A 24,177-nucleotide genomic window follows, 5' to 3' on the forward strand; every position below is an offset into this window, starting at 1 on the left:
TGGAGAACTGGATATCCATATCCAAAAGAATGAAAGAGGACCCCAAACTCCTACAACTTGTGCAAAAATAACTTTAAATGGATCAAAGACCTAAAGGTCATAATACTTTTAGCAGTAAATATATAGAAATGTTGTAAGTGTCTTTAGTAGAAGGGAGTTTCCTGGACCTTAAACTCAAAGCATGAGCAATGAAAGATGAAATAGATCAATGGGTAAGAGATGTGGTTTGTATGAGTTTTTCTTTTTATTTTGTTCTCTGGAGTGATGCAAACATTCTAAGAAATGATCATGGTGATGAACATACAACTATGTGATGATACTGTGAGCCATTGATTCTACACCAAGTATGCTCATATGTTAAGAATGTTCATGTTTGTATATTGCATTGTTTGGTCAATAAAAATATATTAAAATAGATAAATGAGATCTCTTCAAAACTGAATGCTTTTGAACATCAAAGGACTTTGTCAGGAAAGTAAAAGGTACCCTATGCAATATGAGATAAAATTGGAAAACCCATAATGGATAGGTTTACTATTCAGAATATATAATGAGTACTATAAATCAACAACAAAAAAACAAACAACCCAATTTAAAATGGACAAAAACATGGATAGACACTTTTCTAAGGGTGAAATACAAATGGCTCAAAAACATGAGATGTTCAGCTTTATTAGCTATTAGAGAATTGCAAATCAAAAAATGAGTATCATCTCATACCTATTAGAATTGCCATTATTTAAAAAACCAAGTTAACTACAAGTGCTGGAGAAGATGTGTAGAAATAAGCAAACTTATCCAGTGTTTGTTAAAATGTAGGAGGGTGCATCCACTCTGGAAGGAAGTTTGTTGGTTCCTCTAGAAGCTAAATATAGAATTGGCATATGATCCAGCAATCCCATTAGTAGGTATATACTTGGAAGACCTGAAAGCAAGACATGAATGTACATTTTCACACTGATGTATATAATGGCATTATTCATGATTGCCAGGAGATGGAAACAGCCTAAATTTCCAGCAATGGAAAAGAGGTTAGAGAAACTGGTATATGCATATGATGGTGTATTACATAGCTGTAAAATGGAATAAAGTCATGGCACATGCATTAATGTGGATGAACCTGGAGGACATTATGTTACGTGAAATGTGGCAGAAACAAAAGGACAAATACAGAATGGTTTCAATATTATGAAGTAACCATAATGAGCAAACTCCAAGAATTAAAATTGAGAATCCAGGCAAGAAGTAGAAAAATAGTAGAGATTTCAGTGTTTGGTGCTGATGGTGTACAGACTGTTCAGTAAGATTGATTGTAAAGATTCAGAAATAGATAGGACAACATTGTGTGATGGTAGCACTATATTGTAAGTATAATGAACAAAGCCAAGTGTGAGTAAGGTTGAAATGGAAGGTTAGGAACATATATGACACCAGAAGGAAAGCAGAGGATAAGCCAGTGTGGTCAATGATGGTGGTTAAATATACAAATATAAGAAAGTTTTTACATGAGGGAGAAAAAAATGAATGTCACCACTGCAAGGTGTTAAAAAATGGGATGGTATATGGAAAAATATATAATTAATGCAAACTAGGGTTATAATTACCTCCAACATTATAATATTTTACATGACTCGTAACAAAGGCAATATAATAAAGCTTAATGTCAGTAAGAAGGGATATTAGGGAGGGGTATGATATTCTTGTCATTACTGTTGTTTCTCATAATTTTTTCTCTCTTTTTTGTTCTTTGTGGAAGAAATGGAAATATTCTTATTTAGATTGTGGTTTTGAGTATGTGACTATGTCAGGAAACATTGATTATATGGTTAGGATGGAGTATACGTTTTGTGAATTAAACTATTTAAAAAATAAATAATAAAATATAAGCAAAGAAGATGAAGAGAGACACGCCTATTCACTGTTGGTAGGGAAGTGGTGCAGTCCCTCTGGAGGGTAGTGTGGTGGTTCCACAGGAAGCTAAGAATAGGGTTACTGTATAATCCTGCAACTCCATTATTAGGAATTTACTTGGAAGAAGTGAAAGCAGGGACATGAATAGACATTTCCACACTGGTCTTTATGATGACATTATTCATGATTGCCAATGGATAAAGGTGGCCTAAGGTACATCGACTGAGGAAGAGAAGGCAAACTGTGATGTATACATATGACAGAATATTGAGTGGCTACATGAAGGAATGAAGCTGTGAGGTATGTAACTAGGTGTATGAACCTTGGAGACATTATGTTGAGTGAAATAAGCCAGAATAGAAGAACAGACATAGAATGTTCTCACTTATGTAAACAAACTATTGATAGCAAACTCGGAGAACTGAATTTGAGAGCACAGGTTATCAGGGGATATAAAGTGGGGAGTTATTGGGCAGTTGATAATTAAGGAGTGAAGAATGTTCAATAAGGTTCATTTTAAGGGCTCCTAGATAAGCTCTTACAGAAGTCACATCTATTCTTGAGTTTAACTTTATTTCTACATTCTGAGATGCTGAGTTCTTTGTGTATAGCCTCGAAGTCCCTTGGAAATTTGGGTATCTGTGTGACACCTGAGACTACGAGTTAGAGTTCTGCAGGTCTGAAATTCAGCATCACTTCATACAACTGTTAAAGAAGCTGAAAAAGAGATCACACTTCAATTAGAGTTATGAATGTAGCAGAACAGGTTAAAACTAAGGTAAATCAAAATGCAGGGTAAAGGATGATATCATCTATATTTTAAAACTCCAACTTCTGTGTTAAAATTTAAATTTCCTGTAGCTTACTATCTAATTTATCCTGTCTGGTCAGTTCATTTAAACAGCCTAAATACAAGGAATCTAGAATAAGAATGTGGTTTTGTTATTCTGTACAGGTTAATGTAATACCCCAACACAGGGCAGATTATTTTGCAGAGAAAATACGCACATGTTTTCAAAGTCTCTCAAGGCCAGAGGAATGATCTGGAAATATTAAACTTTCCAACCTTGGGAATTTCTAATATTCTCTCAAGCATTAGAAACTCTCAGTTTAATCAGCAAGCCCTTGATCTTGAGGCTTACCATTATGAAACTAATTTCTGCAATTGTGAAGCTAAGCCCACTTATAATTATAACCAATTTTGTTGCACTGATGTGGCATCTTTCTCTAAGCCAACTCTGCAAATAATCTTGCTGTCCTTCCCACAATGTGGGACATGACCTCAAGGAGTGCTAAGTCACCCTCATGATGTGGGCATGACTCCAAGGATATGCCTGGTTTGGGCATTGTGGAATGGAGGCTATCTTCTTGACCAAATTGAGGAAAGATATTTTTTGGGGGGAGGTGCATGGCCCGGGAACCAGACCCAGGTCTCCCACATGCAAAGCAAGCATTCTACCACTGAACCAATTGTGCACACTTGGATAAAGTTATTGAAACAAAATGAATTTTCAGTGGCTAAGAGATTTCATATAGTATGGAGAGATCATTCTGGAGGTTACTCTCATGCAAGCTTCAGCAAGATATCACAAATTGCCACGGTATACAAAGCACCAACCAACATTATTCCTGAGAACCCTAAGGAATACCCAAGGCTCTATCGAAGACTCTATAAAGTTTTCTGTTTGTAAGTTTATTTTTTCTGGAATTCAAAGTCCCAAGATTATTTCTATTTCCAACATATTAGTCTCTCCAAGAATGGCAGAGGTATCATTCCACTTCCCATAAATTTAATAACCCTTTCCAGTATGAAGAAGTTCAAAAGGGATATTGCCCAGATATCCCTAAAGATTGAGAGAATGATTGAATGAGAGAGAGGAGATGTAACTGACAAATTAGGATTTAACAAATGATTATGACTACTGAATTTTTATGAATACTTCTATTTAGTTTCTAGTGTATTGGAATAGCTGGAAGGAAATACCTGAAATTGTGTAACTGTAATCCAGTAGTCTTCATCACTGATAATGACTGCATAACTATACAGCTTCTGTGTTGTGACCATGTGATTGGAAAGTGCTTGTGACTGACACTTTCTTTATCCTGTGCATGGGTAGATGAGTAATAAAACAAAGACATGATGAGATGTGCATATGATTTTAAACTCTAAAAAATTGTTACAGGGTAAATTTTACCACATACATTTTTCCATAAAAAATGGAAAAAAGATTGGATTTGTAGGTAAGGACAGAGGCTAGATGAGTCTTTGAAGTTACTTCCTTTTCAGAAGGGTTAAGTGCATTTCATGTAGGTGTAGCCAGTGTTTTAGATGTGTCATGGCAAAGAAAATAGACCATGGGCAGATATTATTAGTTTCCACCCCAATCATATTGCCCTTGTTTATCATTCTTAGCCATCTGATATTGACTCCCATAGCAGAGGCTTGGTAACAGTTAAATTTTTCAGAATTTCTTGCAACTAGGGATGACTAAGTGACCTGGTTCTGGCTACTGAGGTGAAAAATATCTCTTTGTGAGCATTTAGGAAGTATTTCACTCCCTAATACATAGGAAGAAGTACAGGGAATGAACTCTCTTTCTCACATACTCTTTTTCTGGCTTTGCATATAATTGTGTAAGTATTTAAGCCTGTGACTGTCCATCTGTCTTATGAGTATGAGGTCACAAGTGTGAGAATGGACATCAGCATCCTGGGGATGGTCTAGTGGAATAAAAGGAGGAGCTGGATGACACTGTGGAGCCACCAGCCGTGGTGTGTATACCTCTGTATTGCTTTGTTATTTGAAGTAATAAAAATTCCAAATATTTATTTCACATTTAACTGCATGTTCTGTAATTTGTAGCTGAAGGCATCCTAACTTAGAAGTCTTCCCATTGCAAATCTGTAGCTTTATACTGTGGGAAACCCTCTCTGTTTACTTTGAAATTAATTAATCATTTCTCTTTACTTAAGAATTTTTCCATTGATATAATGCTATAAAGAGAATCATGTTTCACATATTTAACCAAAAATTTGTGTAAATTTTTGATTGAATATTTGCCTTTAAAAGAGAATAACTAGGGCGGGCCACGGTGGCTCAGCAGGCAAAATGCTTGCCTGCCATGCCAGAGGACCCGGGTTCGATTCCCTGTGCCTGCCCATGTAAAAAAAAAAAAAAGAGAGAGAGAGAGAATAACTAGAGTAGCAATAAAACAGAATGACAATTAAATATGTTAAAAATAGCCACCAAGGGGTGGCGTTACAGTGGCTCAGTGGAAGAATTCTCTCCTGCCATACCAGAGACCCGGGTTTGATTTCTGGTGCCTGTCCATGCAAAGAAAAAAAAACAGCCACCAAGGTTTTTATGACCCATTGTCCTGAACATGCTATATAAGTTGCATTTAGATTGAACCATAAGTAAACGCCAAGTTTGAAAGTAAAAAATGATCCAATTTTGGCAATTTTTTATGGTTCAAACAGAATGTAGAAGATGGCATCTATGGAGTTTTTATATACCAAAAATCACTATTACATTTTTTATTGTATAACATGACATATATATGAAGCAAAGAAAGAAAAAAGCAATAGTTTTCAATGCACTCATCAACATGCAGCTACAAGATGATTCCAGAATTTGTCTTGGGCTTCCTTACCATTATTTCAGATTTTTCCTTCTAGCTGTTCCATAACACTGGAGGTAAGAAGGAAAAAATATTTTTTTATTATCACAATTGACTTTTTTCTTTTTGTGTGAAAAATAATACATATACTAAAAACTAATATTTTTTAAAACACAGCACTACACTTAGTTGTAGAGTAGATTTCAGAGTTTGGTATAGGTTATAATTCTAACACTATTACATCTGTTTTAGTGTACAAGAATAAAACACTGTGCTATATATGCTTTATTTTCTCCTTTGCTGACATATAGAAATAATTGAGGCATGTTTTATTGAAACAGCTTTGTAATGAATAGAAGTCTTTAATTTTATTACTGCCTTAATATCTCTAAAAAAACCTGAAGATCTCTTTTTGCAGATATTATTTGTATGAAATATACAAAGCTTAGAAATAGGTTGAAACTTGAGACAAGAGGAAAGTGCCTGTGAATTACTCACTGTATTTACTCCTAAAGTGTAACATATGATTAGCTTATAACCAGTGGTTCCACTCAATAGAAGTGTTCACTAGACAACAAAAAACATACCACGAGATTCAGTGGTGGTCCTGATCCTACTCTTGAGAGTCTAGATATTTCCAAAGTATTATTAATTGACAAATTAATATATCTCACAAAATATATCATAATTAATAGTAAAATCTTTGTAATATTAAACTAAAGCAAGAAGTCTACCAAGTAGCCTAAATAATCATAATTCTTATACAAGATACTAGATAATGAAATGAAACCTAGAAATAAATATGGTAATAAACATGTATACTTAATGGAAAATAAAAACTTTGCATGAGTTCATTACTAAATATATCCAAGTATTTCAGACCAGTTTGCTGGTTCTCTATAAATCAACTTACAAAAATCAAATCCTTCCTACTTGCCTGTTGGTCTTGACTTAGCTGCTCCAGGACAAAACTCTTGGGTTCACCTCTTAGCTTAGCAACTCATGGAAGGACACCTGGCAATGTCTCCTTGGCTCTGGTTCCTGTCTAACTTCTGTATAGCATGCAAATACCTCAATATATGTTTTGGATCAATGAAGCCAAATTAATCTAAAATACTACCTGCCAAGGGTGAAACTTGAATTTATTTCTTTTTCCAATGGATTGCCTTTCCAGTGATTGAAGCAGCATTTCATGCAGATATTGGGCCCGAGCATACACAGTATTATAGACATAGTAACTCCATTCAGACATGGGTGTGTCAAACTGGTGCAAAGGCAGAGACTCCAAGGAGGCATTTGATACACAGGCCTCCAATTTGTTAATCCTATTTTTATCCCTTTTCACCCCACACCATACCTCACCTATGGAAATTTGTAGATATCCAGCAATATCTCCATTTGAGCAGAAATTGACCAAGTGGTTCCTGTAACAATTATTATAGACTTTCTCTCTCTTTCACAGAAATAATTAGGGATGGGCTTCCCAATGCCAGACAGCCATATCAGGCAATTCTACAATGTTGTTTGTTCACTGGGCAAGGCATTGTAGAGATCGTATCCCAGAGACATGTTGGGTAAAAAATGGGGGCTTTTGTTGATATTATCAATAGCAAAAACAAATGCTAGAACATACTGGTAGTTGTTTGTATAGAAACCTGCATGGAGAATATAGAGATGTTTAAGGAAAAATCTCAATTCCCATCTTTTGAGATTATTCCTAGTCAAGGATCTGGCATAAACTGGTAGGAGATGGGTGCCAGCCAACTTTATTATGTGCATCAATAGATGTCACTCCTATCATCCTTATCATTTAGTCTCTCATAATTCTTGCATTCATGTCTCTATAAGTCCTAAGTTAAGTACTATGTGTCTGATTGGGAAATCAGTTACCAAAAATAAACTGTCATTAATAAAATTGTAGATCATAGGGTAGATTTTTGGAATAGGTTTAAATGGTTTCAATTCTCAAATCAATGCTATAAGTTCTGCTTTACACTCAAAAAGTACTTTAGAGAGTAGTTCCAGTGATAACACCAGATGTAAGGGCACAGGAATAGTGAGATACATTCTGTTTACTGTCATGGAACCATAATAACTCAGTGCCAAGCACAAGATAGTATGAGAAATGGCTGGGGCAGGCAGAGAAAAAAAGCATGAAAAGGATGAGAAAGAGTTCAGCAAAAGGCTATCCATCAGGTGCCTTAGACTCTGCCTGGTTCACAGACTCAGGGATCTACAAATTTAAAAGCCAGGATACATTTACAGAGATCCACAATTTTTATGGATGGCAAACTTTGGTTAGAAGCACTTTAATCATTGAGAGAAGGATGAGGAGACAGAGGCCTGAGTCAATGCTGATATATACCTCAAATGTGTTTAAGTGACTAAGCAGATGTGGTTTCTCATTTATTTCTCATTTATTGAACAGTCTGTTCAATAAATGGTACTGGAGGACTGGATAAAATATCAAAAGGCGGACCCCTATCTCACTCACTATGCAAAACTTAACTCCAAATTGGCAAAGACCTAAAAATAAGAGGCAGTGTTACAAAACTCCACTGATAAAATGTAGGAAAACATCTTTAAGATGTAGTGATACGTGTTCAATCCTAGACCTTACACCCAAAGCATAAACAATGAAAGAAAGAATAGATAAATGGGACTCCTCAAAATTGAATCCATCCTGCTTCAAAGGACTTTGCAAAAGGGTGAAAAGGCAGCTGATTTTATGGGAGGAAATATTTGGTAACCACATATCTGATAAGAGTTTGATATGCAGATTATTCAAATAAGTCTTATAGCTGAACAAAAATAGACAACGGACCCAATTTAAAAGTGGGTCAAAGACATGCACAGACATTTTTCCTAAAAGGAAACACACGTGGCTAAAACACACATGAAAAAATGCTCATCTTCATTAGCTATTAGGGAGTGCAAATCAAGTCCACAAAGAGGTGTCATTTTACATCTTTTCAAATGGTCACTATTAAACAAACAGGAATCTAGAAATGTTAGAGAGGATGAAGAGAAATAGGAACACTTATTCACTACTGGTGGAAATGTAAAATTATGCACCTGTTGCAGAAAATCGTTTGGCAATTCCTCTGAAAGCTGAAAATAGAGTTGCCCTATGAACCAGCAATTCTCCCACTCGATATATAAGCAGGAGAATTGAAAGTCAGGACATGAACCGACATTTGCTGACAAAGGTTAATAGTGGCATTATTCACAGTTGCCAAAAATGGAAACACCAAGTGTCCATCTACTGAAGAATGGATAAAAGAAACATGGTATGTATGTATGATAAAGGATATTATTCAGCAATAAGAAGGCAGGAAGTCCTCAAGCAAATGAAAACATGGATAAACCTTGAGAGAATAATTTTGAGTGAAATAAGCAGACACAAAATGACAGCTACTGTATGATCTTACATATAATATTCTATTAAAATGTACAGAATTTTTAACTTGGTTGAATTTTTTTTTCTGGCCATCATATACTTTCCCATCTTTATTCATACTGAAATAATACAATGCTTGCAAAATCAAGTCATATAATATTCAGAAATTTGCAGTAGTTCATTTATGTGATAGATTCTGATATGTTAGGAAGCCACACAACTGATCTTTGCACAGATAAGAATAGGATAGGCCATTTTGAAAGCAAATATGAATAGTAAAACTTTCTTATCTAAGTATTTAATCAAGTGAATAGATTCATCTGTGAATAGAATATTTTAGAATGTAAAAAGGTGCTCAGATTGCATTTTTTTCTTAAATAACATAATGAAGATCTCACAGGACTGAAATAATTTTAGTTAGCATGGGGAATCTCTGTTACATACTTGCTCCCAAGACAGGGAGATAGGTGTGAATTTATTTGAAACCAGTAGGAGACCACATCACTAAAGTTGCAGGTACAATGTTTCCTCCCTCAAAATATCATAAATTGTTTTTATAAAGTTCTCCTGCATTGTGTTTAGATGAAATCCATTAATATAAAATCACATCATTCAGCTAGATCATCAACTGACAAAATTCAGTCATTTACCTTGAATGCCCTTTTCCAACCCAGTACCAACTCCTTAATATCTCCCTTTGAAGACACCCTTGCTCATTAGGGTCAATACACTATCCATTCTCAAAAAAACAAAAAGAAAAATATAGCAACTGAATAAAAGAATCTTCATGGCCACAATTCATTCTGGAGCCTCTCTGGAGTTAATCCATATATGTAATGCCACCTTCAAGTGTCAACCCCAGGGTTACAGGGTGGTTAATCAATTCCCTCAGAAGGAACCTCAATCTGAGTTGTGATAAGATGTTAAGATTCACATTTTCTCTTCCTTTGATACTCAAGAGTTGCAATTTTCACTAATTTCATTCTATATACTAATCTCCAAGATGAAAGTAGGATGTGATACAGCTGACAGTGTCTATTACTTGGACATCCAGTTGCCATGTGCACCAAGCGATGACCCTACCCTGCTTATTTTAATAATGTTTTAATAATGTTGAGGTCACACAAAACACTTTCTGAAAGCTTCTTACGTTTCTGTCAGATATGTCCATAACTTAATGTTGAAGAAACAAAAGAGCATGTAGAACTTTATATTAAAATTATGTGTGTGTTCTGATCTATTTGTATATGCATTTTCTTTTTACTTTTGTGCATGTTTAGTTAGTTGTACCTACTTCTTTACCTATATTGTGGTTGAACATTTTTCCTTTTTGTCATTCTTCTCTGACTATGTTCCTTTTTTCTCAAGTATTTTCTGGATGCTTTCATCTTTCAAGTTTTTCAGTTTTCATGAAAACCTTTAAGTAATTAATGTACTTCGCTTTATCATCTTGGGTATGATTTTCACTTTCTGTATTTAGTTTCTTGTCTGATTTGGAAAATGATCAGATAATAGCTATTCAAATATTGCCTCTCCAATATGTCCTCTCTTGTTACCAGATCTGCGTCTGACTTTGAATTTTTTAAATTTTGCATAGTCTTCTTCTAATGTAAAAGCTATTGTAGATTGTTTTTTTATATTTCTTTATAAATGTATATTTACACTTATTTATCTGTACTAAATTCTATCTAATTCCTTTTATTTATACTCTCATTAATTTTCTCTTCAACTCTGTGCAATCTCCAATAAAATGCATTATATCTATATTGCAACATTTATGTCTTTATTTCTATTGTATTTACTTTTTATCAAATTTTTGCATTTTTGTGGCCTCTGTTTGCATGCTTATCTTTGTGATTCCATTTTGTTTTTTTATAATATTATATAGTTTATTTGGGGGTCTGGTATTACAGCCAGTGTGTGGGGAGTTATTTCATTTTATCCTGGGTTTTATTTATTGTTGTGTATTATTTCATATATTTGGCAAAACCACTAGCAGATTGTGATCTCATAATTGTTTGATGTTAATCTGTACATAATCTGGGTCTGTGTTTAACATGTTTCTCTAAAGAGGGTTTAAGTTGTATTCTGCTTTAAGAGAGAGGCAATATCAGCCAAGTTTTATGCCAAACTCTGATGGTGGCTCAGGCTGACCCCTCTCTAAGGAAATTGTAATCTGCTTTATGTTATCTGATTTATGTAAGAAAGTCTGGGAGGAGGAGAATGTTTGTTTACTACAAATGGTTATCTTAAGTATGAAGGAAGAGCACTGAAAGACAAGCACTCTGTTCTCTCAGGAAATGCATGCATGCCTTTTGTCACCCTGCAGTATATAAGCAGGATCTGGTTAAGAATAAAGTTGTCTGTTGTCTGTTATGGCTGATCTTCAGACTCCCTGATCCTATCTGTCTTTCTTTCTCGTCATTCCTTAATATCCTTCAAGCTCTGGTCCCGTAGGAAGCAACATCTGGTGCCCAATGTGGGGCTTGAAGAAGAAGAAGAAGACTCCAAAACAATATTAAGGAACCAAGGAAAAGTCTCCATTAGAGGGACATTTGTCCAGCAGATAGAGGACTCAAATCATATTGGTAAAGTAAGCATTTTCCTTGCAGCATCAGGGTAACAGCTAATCACAATAGTGGCTGGAGAAGTATGTTTGTGTGTTAAAAACATTGTTTAAAACTACAAGGGTCTCAATGAAGACTTCTGAGTTCCTAGAGCTCTTTTCTTTGATACAGAAGCATTGTTATTAGTTTCAGCCTTAAGGCTATAATGTTTTAAATCTTAGGTAATGAAAATTGGTTATGAAGGTTTTGTGGCAAGCATAACAAAATGGGAAAGATATTCCTGTTTCTATTTGGTCATTGTGTTCAGTCAGGCAATGAACCACTTAGCCCCCACTTTCTCTTAAACTCTGTTGTGTTTTTTCTCAATCTCCCACTGCCCCTTCTAACCCTGTTTGGGCAGTTGCTTGAGCTGGACTCGGCAATTGGTGCCCAGAAAGGGATCTGATAGGGGAACTCTTAAAGAATAAAGTGAGGAGACACTCCAGGGATGTCTACTACAAATACTACAAAGAGCTAATAAGAGCTACAAAAGGGTAAGGAGTGAATTGGAGATATTTTCATCTGGGTGTAAAACATGGGGTATTCAGATTCACCAGAAAGGTACCTCTATAAATCTATGCTTTCCACTAGAGGCACAAAATTTTCTCAGTCTCAATTAGAAACTTTTCTTTGTCATGTACAGGATTATTGCCCATGATTTTCAGGAGGTAATACAGTTAACCCTCAAACTTTGACAAAAGTAGGAAAACAATTAAGAAACATATATGAGACACTTAATCTTAAACAATCTCCAGTATGTACTTTTTCTCAGCTATCCAAATATACAATTGAACCCACTGCTGACATAACACTCCAACCCATACCTTTAACTTGGAAAACAAATGAGCCTTTGTGGGTTGAGCAGTGGCCCTTATCTATAGAAAAGTTAGAGGCTCTAACTCAGTTAGTTCAAGAATAGTTTATAGTGAGACATATAGAAGAATCTCATAGTCTCTGGAATTCTGCAGTATTTATTATAAAAAAGAAATCAGGAAAATGGAGAATGTTAAATGATTTGATAAAAGTTAATGTTATAATTCATCCCATGGAGTCATTAGAACCTGGCTTGCCCACACCAGTTATAATTTCTAAAAATTGCTCTTTTATTATAATAGATTTTTAAAATTCCTTCTTTACCATACCTTTAGCAGAGCAAGATAAAGAAAAATTAATTTCTGAGTTTGTTCTCAATGAGCTGCCTTTATATAAAAATTCATATACACCTGAGTCAGAATATATTCAATAGGAACAATGCCATGCCGAACAAAAGTCAATACTCATTAATGGTTCCTATGGAATTGTAACGGATTGGTCCCCTAAGGGGTGTGCGATTCGGGATTGTAGTTCTGACTCAAAGGGTTCTGTTAAGTTACCTTGGTTTAATCTAAATGATTATTCTACTGAAATTTATACCAATGCTACAAATAAAATCTTGTGACAAGGAATGGGAATGGTAGACCATCTCCTTTTGTTAACTTAAATCCTCGACAAACAGCAATTTGGAAACTGGCCATGAGTTTAGCTCCTATTCATATTTGAAAAAGAAATACATTTTAAGAACTTTAAAACTGAAAATTCTTGTTAAAAAGTATATATTGATGTTTTGAATATGCATTAACTAAAGTATTTTAAGTATTTAACATTATTCTAACAAATTTGATTTTGATGGTAATTATATGTGGTAAAATATTTGTTTAAAATAATGACTTAAGTATGAAAAATATAAAAGATGTGTTTGTATTAATAGGAAAAAGAGAATAGTTTTATCCTAAGATGAAATAAATAACTGTTACAAAATGGGGAAAATGTAGGGCAAAGCCTTAACTAATATAACAATTGCTGAGGGTTTGTAAAAATGGAAATTGTGGTCAAAATCAAGAAAGATTTAATGAGTTTAAAATGACAACATTTTCTTGGACTCTTAGCCTGTTCTAATGGAAAGATATAAATTTTTTTCTAAATAATCAGTGTAAAAAGCAAAATGTCTGTGTTTTATCAAAATAACTTATGTTAACTTTATCGTGTTGTTATGTATATAAAAAATACTGATTTTCTCCTGGGTATCATTATACTGATGTAGGAGTGAAGTGTTAAAACAAGACCTGCAGATTTGTTGGGAACAGCTGGCATTAAAGTGGTGACAAGAAATTGAGGAGACAGTTATTTGCTCAATAGAGAACAGTCTGGGAGAGAGAGAATGTTTGTTTTGTCTTAGCCCCAGGTTCTTTGTAGTCGTATTAAGTAAGCGCTCTGTATTCTCACCAGGTGCATTCGTACTCTTTGTCACGTGAACCCTGCAGTATATAAGCAGGAGCCAGTTAAGAACAAAGTTGTCTGATGTCTCTGGTCTGTTATCGCTGAGCTTCAGACCCCCTGAACTCATCTTTGTTTGTCTTTTATTCTTTCTTTCATTCTTTCTTTCTCATTATTCCTTAATATCCTTCAAGCTCTGTTTCATAGGAAGCAACATACTGACAAAAAAACTTTCTTTTCTTGCCTGAAACCAGGTGGCTTAATCTATTAATCTAAGTGATATTGATGTGAATGAATCTATTATTCACTAAAAAATATTCAAATAATATAAATACCTAAATTCCTTTAAGCCAAAATATTTTAATGCTTTGTCCAGTGTTTATATAAACTACATAAGTATAAACTAAATTTATCCCAAAATAACCATGGCTTATGTTGGAAGCAAATCGCATTCAAGGGCTGAATGCAAGGAAAAAATATACTTGTGGAGACTGTTCTGTTCACCTGATATTGCCATTACATGCAACTGATGTTTTTATCGCATGACCTTGGTAAAAAAAAACAGTTAAAACGTGCACTCTAATTGGGAGGACTGGTTATCCTCCCTAAAGGAGGTGTACTTTAATAAAGATACCTCAGTCCCAGGATGCTCCTCTTAGTCCCTAGCCAGTTCCCAGAGCACCCAACTGGGCCTGGTCATGTAAACAAATTAAAATTCGGCCACTGTCATGGGATATAGAGCAGTCCAAATGGTTATGTTCAGTATGAAGGAAGAGAGCACTGAAAAATGAGCACCCTGTTCCCTAGGAAATGCATGCATGCCTTTTGTCACCCTGTAGTATATAGACTGAATCTGGTTAAGAATAAAGTTGTCTGTTGTTTGTTATGGCTGATCTTCAGACCCCCTGATCCCATCTGTCTCTTTCTTTCTCATGATTCCTTAATATCCTTCACACTCCAGTCCCTTGGAAGCAACAAATGAAGAAGGAAAATACCTCTGGGAGAGCTTCATGAAACAAGAAGCCAGGAGACAAAGCTAGCAGATGAGACCTTGTTCACCATGTGCCCTTCCAGCTGAGATAGAAACCATGACTGTGTTCACCATGTGCCACCTCACTAGAGAGACAGACCCTGAACTTCTTCTGCCTTCTTGAATCAAGGTATCTTTCCCTGGATGCCTTAGATTGGACATTTCTATAAACTTACTTTAATTGGGACATTTTCTCAGCCTTAGAACTGTAAACTAGCAACTTATTAAATCCTTCTTTTTAAAAGCCATTCTGTTTTTTTTTTTTTTTTTTTGGTATATTGCATACCAGCAGCTAGCAATCTAGAACACAGACCAAGAGCATTTTGCACGAAGGGGAGGCCAGGGCCCTTTGGGGGAGACCTCTGTTACACTGCTACAAATCTGTAATCTTCCTCCAAGCCTTCCCCAAGGAGATTGACAGCCTTTTACCAGGGTAAGTGTGCATTGGGGAAAATGATCAGATATTTTGTTGATTTATTAGACACTGGTTCAGAAGGTACATTAATTCCAGGTGACCCAAAATGTCACTCTGGTCCAGCAGTCAGAGTGGGAGCTTATGGAGGTCAGGTGATTGATGGAGTTTTAGCTCAGGTCCATCTCACAATGGGTCCAGTGGGGCCCCAGACCAATTCTGTAGTTACTTCCCCAGTTCCAGAATGTATAATTGGAATAGACATACTGAGCAACTGGCAGAATTGCCACATTGGCTATTTAACTGAGGCAGTGAGGGCTATTATGGTGGAAAAAGCCAAGTGGAAGCCACTAGAACTGCTGCTACCAAGCAAAATAGTAATTCAGAAGCAATACTGGATTCTTGGAAGGCTTGCAGAGATTAGTGCCACTCTTAAGGATTTGAAGAATGCAGGGATGGTGATTGCCACCACATCTTAATTCAACTCTCCTATTTGGCCTGTGCAGAAAGCAGATGGGTCTTTGGAGGATGACAGTGAATTATCATAAGCTCAACAATGTGGTAACTCCAATTGCAGCTGCTGTTCCCGATGTGGTATTATTGCTTGAGTAAATCAATACATCCCCTGGTATCTGGTATACAGCTAATGATCTGGCAAATGATTTTTCTCAATAGCTGTTAGTAAGGACCACCAGAAACAGTTTGCATCAGCTGGCAAGATCAGCAATATACTTTCACTGTCCTACCTCAGGGGTTTATCAACTCCCCAGCCCTATGTCATAATCTTGTCCACAGGGAACTTAATCATTTCTCCTTCCCACAAGACATCACACTGGTCCATTATATTGATGATATCATGTTGATTGGACCTAGTGAGCAAGAAGTAACAACTACTCTAGACTTACTGGTAAGACATTTACATGTCAGAGGATGGGAGATAAATCCAATAAAAATACAGGGGCCTTCCACCTCAGTGAAGTTTCTAGTTGTCCAGTGGGGTGGGGTATGTCAAGATATCCCTTCTAAAGTGAAGGATAAGCTGCTGTATCTGGCACCTCCTACAACCAAAAAAGAAGCACAATGCCCAGTTTGTCTCTCTGGATTTTGGTAACAACATGTTCCCCATTTAGTGTGCTACTATTGAATGACCAGATAAACTGCTAATTTTGAGTGGGTACCTGAACAAGAGGAGGCTATGTGACAGGTCCAGGCTGCTATACAAGCTGCTCTGCCACTTGGACCATATGATCCGGTAGATTCAATGGTGCTGGAAGAGTCAGTGGCAAATAGAGATGCTGTTTGGAACCTTTGGCAGGCCCCTATAGGAGAATCACAATGCAAACCCTTAGGATTTTGGAGGAAAGCCTTACCATGTATTGCAGATAGCTACTCTCCTTTTGAGAAACAACATATGGCCTGCTACTGGGCCTTAGTAGAGACTGAATGCTTAACCTTGGGCCACCAAGTTATATGAGACCAGAGTTGCCTATCATGAGCTGGGTATTGTCTGACCCACCAAACCATGAAGCTGGGTGTGCAAAGCAGCATTCCATCATAAAATGGAAATGGTATATATGAGATAGAGCCAGAGAAGGTCCTGAAGACACAAGTAAGTTACATGAGGAAGTGGCCCAAATACCCATGGTCTCCACTTCTGCCACATTACTTTCTCTTTCCCAGATCAGAGTTAGGACCTCTTGTGGCATTCCTTACAGTAAATTGACTGAGGAAAAGAAAACTCAGGGCTGGTTTACAGATGGTTCAGCATGATATGCAGGTAACACCTGAAAGTGGACAGCTGCAGCACTATGACCCCTTTCTGGGGAGTCTTTGAAGGACAGTGATGAGGGAAAGTCTTCCCAGTGGGCAGAACTTCAAGCAATGCATCTGGTTGTTCACTTTGCTTGTAAGGAGAACTGGCCAGAGGTACATTTGTATACTGACTCATGGGGTGTTGCTAATGGTTTGGCTGGATGGCCAGGGACTTGGAAAGAACATAATTGGAAAATTGGTAACAAAGAGGTCTGGGAAAGAGGTATGAGGATAGACATTTCTGAGTGGGCTAGAAACTGAAGATATTTGTGTCCCATGTGAATGAGCACCAGAGGGTGACTTCAGTAGAGGAAGGTTTTAATAATCAAGTGGATAAGATGATCCATTCTGTGGATTCCAGTCAGCCTTTTTCTCCAGCAGCTCCTGTCATTGCCAAATGGGCCTATGAACAAAGTGGTCATGGTGGTAGGGATGGAAGTTATGCATGGGCTCAGCAACATGGACTTCCATTCACCAAGGCTGACTTGGCTACAGCCACTCTGAGTGCCCAGTCTGCCAGCAGCAGAGACCTACACTCAACCTCCAGTATGGCACCATTCCTTGAGGTCACCAGCGAGCTACATTGTGGCAGGTTGATTATATTGGACCACTCGCTTCATGGAAGGGGTAGCAATTTGTTCTAACTGGAATAGACACATGTTCTGGATATGAGTTTGCTTTACCTGCATGCAATGCTTCTGTCAAAATTACCACCCTCATGGTATTCCACACAGCATTGGTTCTGATCAAGGAACACACCTTACTACAAATGAAGTGCAGGAATGGGTACATGCTCATGGAATTCTCTGGTCTTACCATGTCCTCCATCATACAGAAGCAGCTGGGTTGATAGAATGGTGGAAGGGCCCTTTGAAAACTCAGTTATGGTGCCAACTAGGTGTCAATACCTTAAAGGACTGGGGTAATGTTCTCCAGGAAGCGGTGTATGGTCTGACTCAGCATCCATTGTATGGTGCTCTTTCTGCCATAACCAGGATCCATGGGTCCAGGAACCAAGGGGTGGAAATGGGAGTGGCACCACTCACTACTACCACTAGTTACCCACTAGGACAAATTTTGCTTCCTTTCCCTGTGACCCTGAACTCTGCTGGTCTACAGGTTTAGTTTCAAAAGATGGAGCACTTCCATTAGGAGAAACAACAGTGATTTCATTGAACTGGAATCTCAGACTGCCACCTGGTCACTTTGGGCTACTCATGCCCCTGGATCAACAAGCCAAGAAGCAGATTACATTACTGGCTGGGGTGATGGACCCTGACTATCAGGGGAAATAGGACTGAAACTATGCAATGGAAGTAAAGAAGAGTTTTCCTGGAATATATGGGATCCCTTAGAGCATCTTTTAGTACTACTATGCCCTGTTACTAAAATCAATGGAAAATTGCAACAACCCAATCCAGGCAAGACTACCAGTGGCTCTGAAACTTAAGGAATGAAGGTTTGGCTCACCTAACCAGGGAAAGAACCATGGCCAGCTGAAGTACTTGCTGAGGGTAAAGGGAATATGGAATGGGTAGTGGAAGGAGACGTGGAAATATGAGCTATGACCACGTGATCAGTTACAGAAATGAGGACTGTGATGCTGTTTTGTTCATGTTATACTATTTAATTTGTAATATATCAAGTTTAAGAATGAATATTACCCAAGGATTTGCACCCTATTTTGGAGAGATTTAATGTGTTTCTGGTTATATGCAGGACACTTGAGTATTTGTAGGAGAGATAAAAATGTTTCTTATTGTTTTCTATTTAGAAATTAGGTATGGTTTAAGGTGATGAGTATAGCTGCCAAGTTGACAAGGGGTGGACCGTCCTGGTCAGGTTCATGTGTCAACTTGGCCAATGGTGGTACCTGTTTGTGTGGTTGGGCAAGTGCTGGCCTGTCTTTCGTATGAAGACATTTCATAGAATTAAGTCATGATCACGTGGGTTATATCCACATACTTCAGATGGATTGCATAGTGTGTGAATATATCTCAACAAAATTACATTAAAAAAGAAAAAGAAATAAGTGTCTCTGCCCAAAGAAAAGTTTGTAACTCTTGCCTGGTATGAGAAATTTAATGGTTAAACACAGTAGAAATGTGATTATTTGAGCCTCTTATCTAGGCGGTTTTGCTCTACTATATACATATATTTTTTTCCTTTTGTGCATCTACTTATTTACCAATATTTTTGTTGGACATACTTAATTTTCACCATTCTTCCCTGAACATATTTGTTTTATCTCAAGTATGTACTGTAAAAGTTCTGGATGCTTTCATCTTTCATATTCTTCAGTTCTCATTAAAAAAAACTGTAAGTGATTAATTTACTTTTCTTTATCCTTTTGGGTATGATTTTTATTTTCTCTATCCAGTCTATAATCTGGTTTGGAAAATGATCAGATATTAGTCATTCAAATATTGCTTCTCAAATATTTGAGAATATTTGTTCTTGTTCCATATCTGCATCTGACTTAGAATTTTTAAATTTGGCATAGTTTTCTTCTAACTTAAAAGCTATTGTCAATAGCTTTCTTTGTTCTTCACAAATTTGTATTTTGCAGTTTCTTACTGGTGCTAAATTCTGACTAATCCCTTTTATTTATCCTCCAATTTATTTATTTTTCTCTTCAACTATGTGCATCTCTGGTAAAATGCATTATATCGCTGTCTCAACATTTACATATTTGATTGTGAGTTCATGCTTGTTTGATTTTATCTGTGCATAATCTAGGCCTGTGTTTAGTATGTTTCTCTATAGAGGATTTAGATTGCATTCTGGTTTTTTTTGTTTGTTTGTTTCTTTTGCATGGGCAGGCACCGGGGATCGAACCTGGGTGCCCAGCATGGCAGGTGAGAACTCTGCCACTGAGCTAGATTGCATTCTGTTTTAAGACAATGGCAATATCTTCTTGACCTTGTATATGCAAATGAATTTTTTATATAGGACTCCAAAAGTGTGAGCAACAAAATAAAAATGAGAAATTGGAATTCATAAAATTAAAAAAAGCTTTGTGCATCAAGAACACTATCAAGAGAGTGAAAAGAAAATCCACAGAATGGGAGAAAATAATTACAACTCATATTTATGTTCAGGGATTAATATCCAGAATATAGGAAGAACTCATACAGCTCAACATCAAAAAGACAGCCCAAATTAAAAATAGGTAGGAATAGAATAGTCATTTTTCTAAAAAAGATGTACAATTGGCCCATATGAAAATGAAAAGAAGCTCAACATCATTATCCATTAGAGAAAGGCAAATCAAAACCAAAATGAGATATCACTTCACACCCACAAGATGACTTTCATCCAAAAAAATACAAATAAGAAAGGAAAATAACAAATGGTGATGGGTATATGGAGAAACTGAAACTCTCCTACCTTGTTGGTTGTAATGAAAAATGGTGCAGCTGCTATGGAAAACAATGTGGTGGTAATTTAAAAAGTTAAACATTGAATTACATATGATCCAGCAATTCTACTGCTAATTACATATGAAAAAGGATCGAAAATAGAGGCTCAAATATTCAGTACATTGCAGGATTATTCACAGTAACCAAAAGGTGTCCATCAACAAGTGAACAGCTAAACAAATTGTGGGCTATACATTCAATGGAATGTTATTCAGTCATAATAAAGAATGAAGTTCTGCTACATGCTACAACTCAGATGAAATCTGTAAACATTATGCAAATAACTTAGTCTGACACAAAAGGAAAATATTGTATATTTCCCCTTATATTGTACATTGAATATTTAGAATAGGCAAACTCCTAGACCCAAAGTAGAATAGAGTTACTAGGGGCTGGGGAGGAGGGATTGGACATTATTGCTTAATGATACAGGATTTTGTTTGGGGTGATGAAAAAGTTCTGGAAATATTGGTAATTGTTGGGCAATAATGTGAATATACTTAATGTCACTGAATTGTACAGTGGAAATCGATAAAATAGTAAATTTTGCTATGTATATTTTGCCACAATAAATGAAGTAAAAAGATTGAATTTGGAGGTGAGAGCAGATGCTGGATGAAATTTTGGAGTTGCTTCCTCTGGGGGGAGGGGGCTGAGTGTAATCCATGTAGCTGTAGCCAATATTTTAGATAGATATTTGGTGGCAAGTTGAATGGACCCTGGGCAGATATTGTTATTTGCCAACCCAATTGTATTGCCCTCAGTCATCTTTCTTGGTGGCTGGCATTGCTTCCCATAACAGAGGCTTGATGACAGATACATTTTCCAAAATCTCTTGCAACTAGGGATGACTAAGTTACCTGGTTCTGGCTGATGAGACGGGAAACATCTTGTTGGGGAGAATTTAGGATGTATTTTACTCCTTGACAAAGAAAGAACTCTCTTCCCCACGTACTTTTTCTGGCTTTGGGGTATGTCATGCAATTTTATTGGAGCCTGTGATTTTACCAGCCATTTATGGCCATGAGGTCACAAGTGTGAGAATGGACATAAGCATTCTGAGAATGATCTAGTGGAATAAAAGGAGTTGGGTTTTTTGATGACACTGTGGAACCACTAAGCCAGCCATGGTGCATATGCATCTATATTGTTTTATGTGGAATAATATACATCCCAATTGTTTATGCCACTTTTAGTTGCATGTTCTGTGCCTTTTGTTTCTGAAGGCATCTTACCTTAATATACAGCCCAGTAAATATACTGGGCTATGTACTTCGGAGAATTTTATCTGTTTACTTATTTTCTAAATGATATTTTCCACTGGAATAATTTTATAAATAAATCATGTTCCAGATGTTTTACAGAAAATTTTTTGTATAATTCTGATAGAATATTTGCTTCTAAAAAAGAATGCATAGATTGGAAAGCAGAATGACAAGTAAATAGTTTAAAAATAGCCCCCAAAGCATTTGTGACCTGCTCTCATGAATATACTAAGTAACTTGCATTTGGATTTACTCAAATGTAAAAGCCATTCTTTGAAGGTTGAAAATGATGCAGTATTGGCAATTTCATGTTTCTAACAGAACATATGTGAACCTAAAATAATTAAAAATCTGAAATACATATGTGGCATAATGTACAAAATGGCATGTCTGGAGATTTCGTATACTAAAAATCACTATTACATTTTATTTTTATAGGTTGTACAGGAAATAAACATAGTGGCACATATACTTTCTCTACCACTTTGCGGAAATATGTACATAATTAGGTATGTTTTACTGAGCCAGCTCTGCTATAAATAGAAGCCATTAATTTTTATTTTTTTCACAATCACACAGACACATTGTGAAAGCTATATCCTTATACAATCATCTTTAAGGAATATGGCTAAATGGACCACAACTCTACAGTTTCAGGTACTTCCCCCTAGTACTCTAACACACCATAAACTAAAAAGGGGATATCTATGTAATGTGTAAGAATAAATTCTCCAAGCCCATTCATTAATATTGGTTTATATCAGTGAAACCATACAGTGTTTGTCCTTTTGTTTCTGGCTAATCTCACTCAGCATAATGTCCTCAAGGTCCGTCAATGTTGTCACATGCTTCAGGACTTTATTCTGTCTTACAGCTGCGTGATGGTCCATCCTATGTATATACCACAGCTTGTTTAGCCACACTTCTGTTGATGGACATTTGTGCTGTTTCCATCTCTTTCCAATTGTAAATAAGGCTGCTGTAAACATTGGTGTGCAAATGCCCATTTGTGTCCTTGCCCTCATGTCCTCTGAATAGATACCTAACAATGGTATCGCTGGATCATATGAAGCCATTAATTTTATTAATGCTTTAATCTCTCTAGAAAAGCTGAAGATTTGTTTTCCAAGTGTTATTTGTGTAAAATATTCAAAGCTTAGAAATAGATTCACAACTTCGGACAGGACAAAAGTTTACTCATTGTATTTAATCATAAACAGAACTTATGGTTAGCTTATGAACCAGTGATTCCACTCTTAAGAATATGCCCAACAGAAATGTTCACTATATAACAAAAACATTCTACAACGTTCATCTGTAATCCTGACCCTGGTATTGAGACTCTAGAAATTTCAAAAAGTGTTCCTAATTTGATCAAGAGTATATATAATAAATTAAAACAAATATCATAATTAATAGTAAAACCTTTTTAACATTATAACTAAAGGAAGGAATTCTATCAGGCAGCCCAAATAATCATAACTCACATAATATACTAGAACATGAAATGAAACCTAGAAGTAATGGAATAAATATGCAAAATAATAGAAAATAAAAATGTCTCATAAGTGCATTACTACATATATCTAAGTATTTCAGATTGGTTTGTGGTTCTATATGAATCAATATACATGTACATAAAAAATAATAAGTTTAAATAACAAATATGTTGCTTAAAAATACTCAAAAAAGCCTATAATGTTCCCAAGAATTAGTTGAACAAAAATTACTGGATGGAAGTGGTAGGTTGCACTGTCATTTTTTAGTATATTTACCCTTCTTTAGTTGAGGAGTTCCCTTTCCTATCTGTGATTGTTAGGTTCTGGTGTCCCCTTGGCCAAGTGATGATGCTCTGTGGTCTAATTGGGCAAGCACTGGCCTGACAATTGCTTACAAGGATATTTCATAGCTTGTTGGTAAACCGCAAGGCTGACGTATTAAATCATCAGTCAGTTGATTGCATCTGTGACTGATTACATCTGTGATCAGTTAAGGCTTGTCTCCTACCAATGAGATAATCGAGTTGTAGAATTTTTAAGGGAGAAGAGGGACCTATTCGCTGCTTCTTCAGTCAGTGAGCCTCTCTGGTGGAGTTTATCCAGACACTTCATCAGAGCCACAAGCTTTGCAGCTTGCTGTACGGATTTTGAACTCTTGCATTTCCACAGTTGCATAAAACACCTTTACAAGTCTCATGTTTACAGATATCTCCTGTTGGTTCTGTTTTTCTAGAGAACCTTGACTAATGCAACTTGGCATCAGAAGTGGTTCTTGAGAAACTGGATCTTAAAAATGGGCTTTTCAATTGGTTTCTACTCTGATTAGACCCAGAGACACTAATTACTCTGTTTCCAATAATCAAGATGGCACTTGACAGTCCATGGGGTGAGTTGGCAAGAGAGGTATTTAAAACATCACCATTAGATTCTGCTAGTTGTATGCTTCT

General features: G+C 36.3%; 1 long non-coding RNA gene across 5 annotated transcripts in view; it reads left to right on the forward strand.

Moving 5' to 3' along the window:
• The window catches only part of LOC143667190 (uncharacterized), a 150,504-nt gene that overhangs the window by 118,913 nt on the left and 7,414 nt on the right, over positions 1–24,177 (forward strand). For 4 of the 5 annotated variants that reach the window (XR_013167940.1, XR_013167943.1, XR_013167942.1 and 1 more), the window contains 2 exons: positions 11,375–11,524; positions 14,752–14,950. This is a non-coding gene — a long non-coding RNA (uncharacterized LOC143667190). The remainder of the gene's footprint in view (positions 1–11,374; positions 11,525–14,751; positions 14,951–24,177) is intronic. The other variant, XR_013167941.1, reaches the window with a different exon arrangement.

Source organism: Tamandua tetradactyla, chromosome 23, assembly GCF_023851605.1.
Source record: "Tamandua tetradactyla isolate mTamTet1 chromosome 23, mTamTet1.pri, whole genome shotgun sequence".
Classification (NCBI taxonomy): domain Eukaryota; kingdom Metazoa; phylum Chordata; class Mammalia; order Pilosa; family Myrmecophagidae; genus Tamandua; species Tamandua tetradactyla.